We start from the raw sequence: 12,290 nt of genomic DNA on the forward strand, positions 1-12,290 counted from the left end.
TTAAGGCATATTTGTGCCTGACCATGATGTTAATACTTCAGTAATGATCTCTGAAATGTAAACTTTATTTGGCAAATTTATGAAACTATGATTGTGATTTGACATGAGGAATCACATTGTTCCCTAAGTAATTTATCTGAATAACTTAATATGGAGCAGTACAGCAAATTGATGTAATAACTAACTTTTTACTTAATAAATAAGTTTCTGTCTTTTATTGTTGTGGATGTGGCTGAAGGTTAGCTTAGTGCTTTTCAATGTATAGAACACTGTACAGACAGTTGATGGCTAGAGGACACTGAAGTATAACAGATTCATAGAGGCATATAACATAGAAACAGGCCATTCAGCCCATCAGATTCATGCTGATCTGTGGATACCCATCCATATTAATCTCATGTGGCACATGGCCTTCCGTGGTTAGGGAATTCAGATGTTCATCAAGAAACCTCTTAAATGCTCTTAGTGATTCACATTCTCACCACTCTCGCTGGCAGAGCATTTCAGATATTCAACACTCTTTGGATAAAGAAGTGCTCTCCCCTCATTTCCCTCTGAAGCCCTACCTTCCTACCCTAATTCTGAGTCCTCTAGCTTTATTCGCCTTTGATGCTGGGGATGGGGATAGTGGGGAGAGAGTACTGCTGCAATCCATGAAAAACAGACCTAGCCTCTCGGTTTCACCTGATAACTAAAACACTTCATGCCTGGTAACATCCTGTGAGAATTCAGTTCACTCCCTCTCCAGCATTATCACATCCTCCCTACGTGGTGGTGACCAAAACTGTGTACAGTACTGCAGCCGAGGACTGCCCGATGTTTATAATATAGATGGAAGGCACTCTCCCTGATCTCGTATTCAGTGCTTGTACAAATGGAGGCCGGCATCCCATATGCCTCCTTAAACACCTCCTCTACCTTTGCTGCCACTTTCAAGTTTATGTGGACTTGCACACCATTCTATCTCTGTTCCTCAGTACTCCCTAGGACCTTACCATTCATGTCTATGGCCTAGATTCATTTATAATCCCAAAATGCACCAATTCACATTTCTCAGGGTTAAAACTCATCTTCCCTTTCTCCACTCATTTAATCGTACGTGAAGATTACCTTGAAGCCCAACCCTACACTCCACAGCGTCAACAACACCACCAATCTGTGAATTTACTAATTCTTAGGCGCATGTAAAGCATCTGTAAAGCAAAGATGCTTGAAAAGTTTCTAAATATCAAGAAGTTAAGGTATAAAAATTAAAAAAGTAAAGTAATCTGAAGTGTGGTAAACCGTAAACAAACTAAATTAAATCAATATTTGGTGTGATCACCCTTTACCTTTAAAACTGCATCAACACTCTTAGGTACACTGATAGAGACATAGAAAACCTACAGCACAATACAGGTCCTTCAGCCCACGAAGTTGTGCCGAACATGTCCCTACCTTAGAAATTACTAGGCTTACCCATAGCCCTCTATTTTTCTAAGCTCCATGTACCTATCCAAAAGCCTCTTAAAAGACCCTGTCATATCTGCCTCCACCACCGTTGCCGGCAGCCCAGTCTGCAGTTTTATAAGAGTCGGCTGGCAGCTTGCTCCAAGCAGCTTGGAGAACTTGCCACAATTCTTCTGCAGATTTTGGCTGTCTCACTGCTTCTGTCTCTCTAGGTAATCCCAGACAGCCTCAATGACGTTGAGATCAGAACACTGTAGAGGCTATACCATCTAAAACTGAAACTATGCCGTTTGAAACAGTACTGTACCCCCATCCAAATCATTCACCTATGCTACAAGTATCAAGGGACACAGAAGTGATTCTTCTTGATTGCATCCTTACCTTTTGGGCCAGTCTCCCATGTGGGGCCTTGTCAAAGATATTGCCAGTCTGTGTAAAGCATACCTACTGAATTGTCGTTGCTAATATACCCGGCTACCTCTTCAAACATTCAATCAGTTTGGTCAGTCAGGACTTGCCCTTTTCAGAGCAACACTGGTTATCACTGCCTTTTCCAACTAGTCATTTATACTGTTCCTCAGAAGTTTTTCCAATAACTTCCTCACTATTGATGTTAGTCCATGGGGGTCTGTAATTGCCAAACTTTTCCCTACTGCTCTTCTTGAAAAGTGTGATGTACTTGGGAGTGAGTTATTGGTTGATTTTTGTCAAGGAAAAAATAGTCTCCAATTTTGAGTGCCACAATAAAGAAATTATGAAAACAGGGAGATGAGATAATTGGAATGGAATACTTCCAGGATGTCAATCAGTAACTAGTGCAGATGGATGAAGAGGCTAAGATTGCTGTAACAGAATTTGCAGATTATACAAAAGAAGTTGGGTCAGGAAATTATGAGAAACACAATAACTTTGTAAAGGGGTGTGGAAAATTCAGAATAAGGACCAAGTTTACTATCACCAGCAATACAGTATGTTATGAAATTCATTAACTTTGCAGCAACAGTACATTGCAATACATGGATAATATAAGAAAACACTGTCAATTACAGTAAGTGTATATATCTCTCTCTCAAATGGTTAAATGAGTAGTGCAAAAACAGAAATTAAAAAATAGTGAGGTAGTGTACATGGTTTCAATGTCCATTCAGTCTTCTGTACCTCCTTCCTGATGGTAGCAATGAGATGAGGGCATATTCTGGGTGGTGGGAGACCTTAATAATGGAAACTGCCTTTTTGAGGCATTCACAGTTTGAATGGGAAAAAAAGTTATTATTTAAATGGAGTGGAACTATATGTTGTAGTGCAAAGGGTCCTGATGAAACTCAAATGGTTGGCATGCAGGTTCAGCAGATAATTTGTTCAGTCGTTATGTGCCATGTTGTGCAATGTAGGTGATCATGGTCTTTCCATGACCATGACTGTCCCTGGCAAAGTTTCCTACAGAAGAGGTTCCCCATTGCCTTCTTCTGGGCACTGCCTTTACAAGACAGGTGACCCCAGCCATTATCAATACTCCTCAGAGATTGTCTGCCAGGCATCAATGGTCACATAGCCAGGACTTGTGATACGCACCAGCTGCTGATATGACCATCCACCACAGAGCAGGTAATTAGGAAGGCGAATGGAATACTGGCAGGCATTGTAAGGGGTATGGAAAATAAAAGTGGGGAAGTTTTGATGCACCTTTACAGAACAACAGTGACACCACATTGGCAGTTCTGATCTGCATATTTAAGAAAGGGATATTCTTGCATTGGAGGCTGTGTAGAAAAAGTTCACTTGTTTGATTTCTTGGGTGATCCCTCTAGTGAGGGACCTAGAACTAGAGTGCATCATTTCAAAATAAAGAGTTTCCCATTTAAATCAGAAATGAGGATGAATGTCTTGTTTCAGGCAGATGAGACTCTGGATTTCTCTTCCTCACATAGCTATGACTTATTAACATATTGCAGTTCACGACAAAATATATGTGATTTATCAGATATCAAACTTTAAAATTCATCTATTAATGCATTTATTAAACAGTTTATTAACAGTTTATTAAACTGTTGAAAATGAAAACACAGTTGTTGCAATTGAATAAATAATAATTCAAAAGTTATCCTCATTATTATTAGATTTGTGTTATTTTGCAGATGGAAATAATGTATAATTATGCATTGAGCAAGTAATATGCCAGTAGGAGTGAGGAGCCAAGAGCTGGAGGTTGGGTTGGAGGGGAAGTACTTTTAAAGTGTCCTCTTATGAATAATGTGTCAATGTTCTCATTGAACTTAACTTTAGCTACTATTCTGTGACATCATTGAACATGTCTCTAATAATAATTCTATCAGTCTCCATGCAATTACATTTTCTAAAAAAGTGATTCAACTTTAAAATGATCAGTTTAAACTGGATCTTCAGCTTGGAGGCAAACTCCAAAATGACTTGCATTCAGTTCACGTGGTGAAATGTTAATGCACGCTTAAAGACCTTAAAGTTTCATCAGTGCTACAAGTCTGTCACAATGTGTGCTAGCAACATGGAGGAAAGACAGACTCCGATGTAGAGATGACGACCAGGGTTTATTCAAAAGCATTCCAACCAAACGTCGGTGGCTCAGCTGACCAACACCACGAGATGTAACAATTTCAAAATAAGTACCCTGCGATTAATGCTAATTGGGCATCGACTAAAATAATACACATAACACTGAATCCCTGGGCCTATCAAAATAAACTTAACAAACTTAAACAGAAAGCACTAAGAGGCCGCATTACAAAAATCGACTCACTCGAGAACAACAAGAGCAACTCTGAACGATTAGCGACTCTCTTTAAACAGCAATTAACCAATCCAGGTGCTTTAAAAATCTTGGAGCCCAAAACTCTCCGGTGCCCTGCACAGACTCACAGAGTACATTGCACAAATCAATATATCGTATTATATTTTGTTTAATGTAGTAATCTGTCCCATAAGAGCGTAAGTAGCCAAAAAAAATATAATTTAAAGGAAGAGACATTAGGAATGGTAGCCATAGATCTGGTCAAAAGTACGAGGGGTGATTGATAAGTTCGTGGCCTAAGGTAGTAAGGAGTCAATTTTAGAAAACCCAGCACATTTATTTTTCAACATCGTCTCCTCCTATGTTTACACACTTAGTCCAGCGGCCATGGAGCATACGGATCTTGGACCTCTAGAAAGTGTCCACAGATGGGTGATTGATAAGTTTGTGGCCTAAGGTAGAAGGAGATGAGTTATACAGCACTCAATACATGCATGTGTAGTTGAACTCTGAGTGATTATGCAGAAAGTGTGAGTTTAATAACTCATCTCCTTCTACCTTAGGCCACAAACTTATCAATCACCCCTGCTGTGGACACTTTCTGGCGGTCCAAGATCCGTATGCCCCATGTCCGCCGGACTAAGTGTGTAAATGTAGGAGGGGACTATGTTAAAAAATAAATGTGCTAAGTTTTCTAAAATTGACCCCTTCTACTATAGGTTTTGCTGCTTTCCATGAAAGAGGGTGGAGAGGCAGAGCTGTTTGGGTAATAAATTCCAGCACTCAAATCATAGGCATCAGTGATGTGAATGCAAAGGGAAGAATGGGTGAGAAATACAGTTCCCCTCCCATCTTCATCTGAGAATGAGAGCACTGTTTGTGTGTTGCTCTGGATTTCCAGCATCTGCAGGATCTCTTGTGTAATAGATGAGAAATCCTGTTTGGAGGAAGGCAAAATTCTAAGTATGTTATAGGGTTGGGTTCATTTTAGAAGTGAGATGATCATAAAGGCACCAAAACATTTCGAAATCATGGGATCAAGACTCAATGTACATCAGCTGGGAAAAGACTGATGATGTCAGAATCAGAATCAGGTTTAATATCACCGGCATGTCATGAAATTCGTTGTCTTTGAGGCAGCAGTACAATACAATACATAATAACAGAAAAAACATGAATTACAGTAAGTATACTGTATATATTAAATAAGTAGTGCAAGAATAAAAATTTTAAAAATGTAGTGTTTATGGGTTCAATGTCTATTTAGAAAAAGGATGGCAGAGGGGAAAAAGCTGTTCCTGAATCATTGAGTATGCTGAGTGTGAGCCTTCAGGCTTCTGTACCTCCTTCCTGATGGTAACAATGAGAAGAGGACATGTCCTGGGTGGTGGGGGTCCTTAACAACAGTTGCCACCTTGAGGTTGTTGTACCTCCTTCCTGATTGTAGCAATGAGAAGAGGGCAGGTCCTCTGTGATGGGGTCCTTAATGATGGATGTCATATTTTTGGGGTATCATTCCTTGAAGATGTCTTGGATACTACTGAAGCTAGTGCCCATGATGGAGCTAGCTAAGTTTAAAAGTCTCTACAGCTTATTTCGATCCTGTGCAGTAGCATCCCACAACACCCCCCCCCACCCTGAACAGACAGTGATGGGGTCAGTTAGAACGCTCGGCACAGTACATCTGTAGAAATTTGCAAATGTCTTTGGTGACATACTAAATCTCCTCAAACTCCTAATGAAATATAAGCGCTGTTTCGCTTTCTATGGAGCTCCATCGATATTTTGGACCCAGGATAGATCCTCAGAGATATTGACACCCAGGGACTTGTACAGGATTTGCTGATAGTATGAAACTGCAGCAAAGTTACGGATGAGGGTGAGTTTCTGGAAGGGCATTAGAATTGTCAAATTTCTGTATTGATGAGGGCTCCAGCAGCAGATATGCTAAGGCAAGGAGCGAGATGCAGAAAGATGTGGGTTCAAGAAACGTGAGGCTGCAGTAGTCCACTGCCCCATCCTCATTCCTGACCACCTCCATCCCCTCACCAGCCATGAAATGACTTCTGGTGCTGTGAATCAAAACTCTTCACGATGCTGTGCCTTTCAGGGGCCGACTCACCATAAAAGTGACCCAGAGGCTTCGAAGATAGGAAGAGTATATGGCTTTTTTGCAGAAGAATCTATGTGTTTTGAATCCTCAGCTCAGGGATGGTTAAGAAGTTGAAATTGGGAGGAGATGGATTAATAGTTAGGGAATAGATTTTGTGGCAGCAGAAGATTCAATCTTCTCAATATTTTGATTGGATTGAAATTTAGCTCCAAGATGACTCTATGCATCCATGCATGAAAATCAACAGCTACAGGAGCTGGAAATCTGAAATAATAGGGAAAACCCAAAACATTAATTAACATTTATGGATAGCTTTTGTGGAAATATTTATTGTTTCAGTTCTGACCAAGGGTTTTTAACCTGGACTATTAACCTGGACATTTTCTCTTTCCACAGAGGCTGCTTTACTTGCTGAGTGATTCCAGTATTTTCTGATATTCCCACATGCAGGTCATGCAGGTTGATATCGCAAAGCATCGAGGTAGTGATGCAGAGATGGAGATAGGAATTAAATTTCTTTGGTTTTACCAGCACTGAGTTAAGACTTGATAGATATGCAATTGACTGTGAGAATAGTCCTAAAATTAAAAGAGCAGATGGAAAGGTAAGTTTCATTGGGATTTATGTAGAACTTGATTCTTTGCTTCTAGGTGATATGCATAAAGGGCAGAATCCATTCAAAGAAGATGGTTACACTTGGTCACAGTATAGGCCAGGGATGGGTGATATCAGAAGATGGATGTGTAACCTCATTCTTGGGATGGTTGAAGAGAACCAGATATATGTCATGAAGTTAGAAGATTTCTGGGCTGATACAATAACTAACACAACCAAGTGAAAAGTAAGTACAGGGAGTTACACTTATAATCAGAAAGCAATTACATTATTACCTTGGATTGGAATGGACTGATCTACTACCGACAAGTTGTTAACCAAATTGCAGAATCAAAGGAAGTAATGATAGATTTGACTCCCCTAGACTTTACACAATGTTTGCCAATTTACATCCTTTTTTGGTATGGGTTTGGTTTATTATTGTCATACAGAAACATAGAAAACCTACAGCACAATACAGGCCCTTCGGCCCATAAAGCTGTGCCAAACATGTCCCTACCTTAGAAATTACTAGGCTTACCCAGAGCCCTCTATTTTATCAAGCTCCATGTACCTTTCCAAAAGTCTCTTAAAAGACCCTATCGTATCCGCCTCCACCACCATTGCCGGCAGCCCATTCCATGCACTCACCACTCTCTGCGTTAAAAAACGTACCCCTGACATCTTCTCTGTACCTACTTCCAAGCACCTTAAACCTGTGTCCTCTTGTGGCAACCATTTCAGCCCTGGGAAAAAGCCTCTGACTATCCACACGATCAATGCCTCTCATCATCTTATACACATGTAGTGAGATACAGTGAAAAGCTTGCCTTGCACTCCGTTCATACTGATCAAATCCAACTACATTGAGATTGAACAAGTTAAAACAACAGTAATATATAAAAATGGTAACAGCTACAAAGAAAGTTTATTGCTGGTAAATTTGGGCGTCATGGTAGTGTGGCGGCCAGCACGACGCTATGACAGTGCAAGTCACTCAGGGTTCAGGGTTCAATTCCAGCATCATCTGTAAGGAGATGTACATCCTCGCTGTGACCGTGTGGGTTTCATCCGGGTGCTCCAGTTTCCTCCCACAGTCCAAAGGCATACTGGTTTGTAGATTGTTGTAACTTGTCCTGTGATTAGGCTAGTGTTAAGTAATTGAATTGCTGGCTGGTGCAGCTCTTTGGGCTGGAAGGTTCCACACTACATCGCTGAATAAATAAATGAAAGTAAAGTGCAAGATCATAATGCGGCCGATTGTGAGATCAAGAGTCCATTTTATTGCATTAGGGAACCAATTAATAGTCTTATTGCAGCAGGATAGAAGCCGTTCTGGGACCTGGTGGTACGTGCCTTCAGGCTTTTGTATCTCCTGCCCAATGGGAGTCGGGAATGAGAGAATGTCAGAGGTAGGCGGGTCTTTGATTATGCTGACCACTTTGCTGGGGCAGAGTCCATAGCGAGGAGGCTGGTTTCCGTGATGTGTTGAACGGTGGGCACAACTGTCTGCAGTTTCTTGCAATCATGAGGGGGCAACTATTTTTACATGCTCTTTCAAAGATGATGTTCCGTGTGACAGTTTTGCCTGAATGTGCTCACTTGCCATCCCACACATAAATTAATCTTTCTTTGCCCAATCTAGGAATGTTTCCAGATATGTGAGCTACAGATTTGAATAGTTGAAATAGTTCAGTAAGGAGGTATCAAGTGATTTATTTTTGAACAGGGGAGGTGGATGATTGGTTTGAAGGAGATGGAGGTGTCAGGCCCACTTGCGAGATGAAGGCTGGTTGGTGAGAAATTCTGAGGGACAGGTCTTGAGAGAGCATCGTCTAACAACTGTGTAGTGCGTGTCTTATCTCCTGCGACTGGTCACCGCACTCCTTATGAGAAAATCGAATTACATGGTACTACACTAGGTGCTAGAAGGCCATCAGAAGCTCTAGGTATCAGAAGGAGGCAGAGAATAGAAAACACGCACTTTTAAATATGTTTTGTTTATTAAAAGAAGCATTATATGCAAAATATTTACATGAGTAAGAACAATTCAAAATTCCAACTTTCTGTCTTAGGTTCCAAATCTCAGATATCAAACGAAAACCAAATTCCTTTTTAGTTAGAATCAATGAGATTCATTAGAATAACCTTCATTACTCCAATTTCTCTAACTAATCAGATCTAGTGTTATTCCCCATTTAAAGGTTTACAGACTAACAATTTCCTTTCTATTTATCCCTAATTAGTTATGAAACTAATTGAATTCTATTCTTTAGTATTATGGTTAATTTCAATTTCTTTTTCAGTATGTCTACAAATTAAAATTCAACACCAAAAAAATATATAAATACAGCTTAACTCTTTTCATGACAAATTCTCCAACATCACAACTGTTAAACAAAGTAAATCTCATTCAGTAACTTAGCAAAGTCTTTGCAAAAGTAATCAGATCTTCCAGAAAATCAAAATCGAATCCTTCAAATGAAAAATAAACTTACACGTCCAAGCACAGTAAATCCTCTACACCTTGAAATATTTCATTCCCACAGTGGTTCTTCGATCTTGAGTGGCTCACCATCTTGTTTCTTGGTTTGTTGGATGAAATGCTGAGTCATCCACAGAAAGTCAATTCGTAAAACTTTTACAAAATAGAACACCTGGCCTGTATACAACAGGATTACAATCCATAAGTTTTTATACAAATTCTATTTTCTATCTCAAAGTAACTCAATATCACATTGTCATTTCCAAACATTTCTCAGTTACAATTCTACTCAACATATTTCACACACAAGTTATACACTCGGAACAGTAAAAGGTGTTTTAACTCACCAAATCCCTTGGTATGAGTTAATAGAGCTAATTGCAGGTTACACAGTAGAGATCTTGGACACTCATCCCTGCGGATATTGTCTCGGTATAACTGATGCTCGTTATAGCCGTAGCTTCAATAAATCTTTTATTGATATCGTCCCTCCTCCAGGGGTTTCACCGTGAAGATTTCCAGCAAGTAGGGTAGAGATACTAACTACTAATTCCACTTTTAACAATTTTATTTTTAGTTAGTTTCTATAGTTTGCTGCCTTTCTGTTGCATGTCTACACCTCGTCAACCACGCCTTTATAGTGATGTTGTTCAGGCTCGGTAGTCAATGCAGGGGCGCAGTGAGCCCTCTTTCTTCCCCACAAAGAAGAAACCTGCGCCTACAGGGAAGATGAGGGTCGAATAATGCCCGCCGCGAGAGAGTCACTTAGGTAAGCCTCCATTGCTTCCCTTTCTGGCCAGGACAGGTTATACAGCCAACTGGTGGGTAGAGGGGCTCCGCGAGAAGGTCAATAGCACAATCGTAAGGGCGGTGTGGAGGCAGGAAAAGAGCCCGTTGTTTGCTAAACAGATCGTGATACTCTTCTGGAACCTTGGATAAGTTTGGAGTTTCAGCGGCAGACGAGGTCGTGGTGACTTTCACAGGGGAAGGGGCCGATTGTAGACAAGTGGAGTGACAGAACGGGCTCCAGCTGACTATCCTCCTGGTGGACCAGTCAATGTGGGGATTATGGCGGCTTAACCAGGGGTACCCAAGAACTATAGGAGCTTGAGGAGAGGAAATTAGGTTAAATCATACCTGTTTCCAATAGTTCCAAGAGAGAATAAGAGACAGGGGTGGTGTGCAGTGTGTGACTCGGGCCAGTAGTCTACCGTCCAGTGCCCGGGCTTCCAGAGGGGTACTCAATGGCTTCCGAGGACTTCCAGCCCGGGAAGCTATGTTTTCATCCAAAAGGTTTCCCTCAGCACCAGAGTCCACGAGAGCTGTCAGAGGCAGGGACTGTGGGTTGTAACATAAAATAGCTTGGATCTGCATCTGGGTTCGGGGGATGGAAAGGAATGTTGTCTGGCTCACCAGGGTCCCCCTTTCTACTGGTGAGCCTTCCCTTTTGGCCGAAGGGAACAGGTAGCACGGAAGTGGCCGGACTGGCGGCAATAGAGACACTCCCCCGCTCTCAATCTCCAGAGTCGCTCTGTAGGAGAAAGACGGTTCCGGCCCAGCTGCATGGGTTCCTCTCCCGGGGCGGTGGAGATGGCCAGGCTGGGAGCTATTCTAGGAACAGGAGGAGAAGAGAGGCTTGGGCTGGTGGGAGACAGTAATGAGTGCCGTGGAGTGGCCAAAGGTGGTGGATGACCAGACCTCTCTCTATGGCATTCTCAAAGACAATTGTCCAACCTGGTGGCTGGGGAGATCAAGGAATCCAGGCTGACGGTGTCATCTCTTGCTGCCAACTCGTCCTTCACCATGTCGCTAAAACCATTCTGAAATACCCCTTGGAGTGACTCATTGTTCCACCCGAGTTGGCTGCTAACATCCGGAACTCCACAGAATATTTGGCAACACTGCGTGTGCCCTGACGGAGAGTGAGCAGACGCTTAGCGGCATCTTTACCATGGACGGGGTGTCAAAGATGTTTCTAATTTCCGCGATAAAGATGGGGAAAGAAGAGCAGATATCTGGTTAATTATCCCAAACAGCTGTAGTCCACGCTAAGGCACTTCCCTGCAACAACCCCATGATGTAAGCTATCTTTGACTTATCCATGGAGTATGTGGATGACTGCTGTTCGAACACCAAGGAGCATTGCAGAAGGAAAGCCTGGCACTTCCCCAAATCCCCAGCATAGTGTTCTGGTTCAGGTACGTGCGGCTCTCTTGGCGAGGGTGTTGCTGACACATAGGGGGTTGCCGCTACAGGCTGTCTGGGCTGGTTAGACAGAGTTCCAGGAGCGGATGGGGTAAATTGAGTGGATACATGGTCTACCCGGTCACCGACCTTTGTTACGTTAGCAGACGGGGAACGGAGGTTCTCCATGACATCCCAGAGAAGATGATCGTGCAGACCCAATAGGGAGCCTTGGCTGGCGAGGGCTTGTTGCAGGGTATTCATGAGCACTGGGTCCATGGTGGGCAGATCGTTCTGTTGCAATGAGCGAATGAAGGCAACCCAAGTGCAGGACACAGGCACGGAGATTGAGTTAGGATGCTTACACGGACATAAACGTTGAACAGCAAATGGGAGGGATCTTGACATGGAGTCTTGACACGTAGCCTTGACACGGAGAGATGGAGTTTCATAGGTAAACCTTGAAACTGGAGCAAAACTTAGAACACATGGTCCTAAGCGGCCGGGAAATGTTAATTACCACACAAGCAAAACCAACGATCTGGTGACTAGTGGTTGTAACACCGGGGTTCTTATGCTGCAGGTCTTGATGGTAACCAGGTGTGTCGTCATCAAATTAGAAGCAATGGGAAATTAACAGTCAGGACCGTGGCACAATCAAAGGAAATTAGGAGAAAGATAGGGAATTAACAATCGGGACC

Source organism: Mobula hypostoma, chromosome 6 (assembly GCF_963921235.1).
Source record: "Mobula hypostoma chromosome 6, sMobHyp1.1, whole genome shotgun sequence".
In the NCBI taxonomy this organism is placed as follows: Eukaryota; Metazoa; Chordata; class Chondrichthyes; order Myliobatiformes; family Myliobatidae; genus Mobula; species Mobula hypostoma.